General features: G+C 42.7%; 1 protein-coding gene across 1 annotated transcript in view; it reads left to right on the top strand.

Annotated features, from left to right (window-relative positions):
* Positions 1–1,371, top strand: part of LOC101864031 (protein twist) — a 46,168-nt gene that overhangs the window by 41,947 nt on the left and 2,850 nt on the right. The window lies entirely within an intron of this gene.

Raw genomic sequence — 1,371 nt, 5'->3', positions numbered from 1 at the left:
TCTCTCTCTCCCTCTCTCTCTCTCTCTTTCTTTTTCTCTTGCGTACCATTAAATTCCTGGCTAACAGAAACATACTATGAGCACATTGACGTGATGATAGACTGTTAAGGTTGAATGATTTAAATATATAGAGAGCTATGCACAACACAAATATTAAAGAGATTTTTTTTTAAAGTTTGGACATATTTTTACTGCTATTAAAGCTGAAAGAACAATGAGAGGCAAACCATATTATCCAGTGAAAAGTAAACATATTTAGTGGAAGGACTTTAAGACGGGAAAAAAGAAAAAACCACTCGTATCTTACCTACTCAACCTACTCCATCCTGTATAGAGAGGGAGGCAAGTACACGTGACAATGGTTTGACGAAAAACGTTGTTGCGTTGTTTAAACTAAGGAACCCCTAGGCTCCCTTTACTGGAATGAACGACGATTATTGTGCGCGCGAAGCGTGTAGACCTGAATGACTAATTTTTAAAAAAAATTTCTACTACACAGTCAACACCACGTACTTTAAATTAAGTTGTCCTTTGTTTTTATCTCATGTGTCACTAAGCCAGCAATTAAAACCACGTAATCAACAGTTAGTAACATTTGATTTTGGCTGTGATCAACAGGCAGGCTTGTTTACCAAATCAAATTGAATTAAGTCATACTGTTATCACTTTGGAAAAAGTCTGACTCGTTTACAGACTCGTCTGTTGCTGGACATTAATAGGGCATCGGTTCTAAGTCGTTTAGTCTCTTCCTTTCTGGTTCAACAGATGAGCCTTTTCTTTTTGTCGGTTGGGGGGGGGGGTTCACGGCCCTGCTCGTGAGTAGCACTAATGTCGTTACGACGTTTTCTAAGGTAGTACACGTCTGTCTTCTGTAACCCAACCTCTTGGCAGGGTCAATCAGGATTAGAGGAACAAGAGAGGAAAAGGGGGAGGGGGTGAATTTAGGGTGAAGCTGAAGGGGAAGAGACGGGAGAGGTGGGGAGAGGTGGGGAGAGGAGGAGATTGGGGGTATGGCGGGCCGGGCGAAGAAAAGAAACAAAAAGAACGAAGAGAGAGACGCACAAATGCGCACACACACGCAAGCACGCATAAACACACGCCTCGGTGCGCAGTCACACACAAGAAAACACAGACTCACACACACGCACGTGCAGACTCACACATATGCATCTTAGATCTTCTGAAGTAAGACATTACCTTAGCCATAACTAAAACTTTCCGATTCGTGAAACACACAAACAAACACACTCATACACACACGCACGCACACACAAACACACTCACACTCACACTCTATCTCTCTCTCTGTCTCTCTCTCTGTCTCTCTCTGTCTCTCTCTGTCTCTCTCTCTCTCTGTCTCTCTCTCTCTCT

Source organism: Aplysia californica, unplaced genomic scaffold (assembly GCF_000002075.1).
Source record: "Aplysia californica isolate F4 #8 unplaced genomic scaffold, AplCal3.0 scaffold00001, whole genome shotgun sequence".
Taxonomy (NCBI): domain Eukaryota; kingdom Metazoa; phylum Mollusca; class Gastropoda; order Aplysiida; family Aplysiidae; genus Aplysia; species Aplysia californica.
This window is presented reverse-complemented; position numbering and strand designations above follow the sequence as displayed.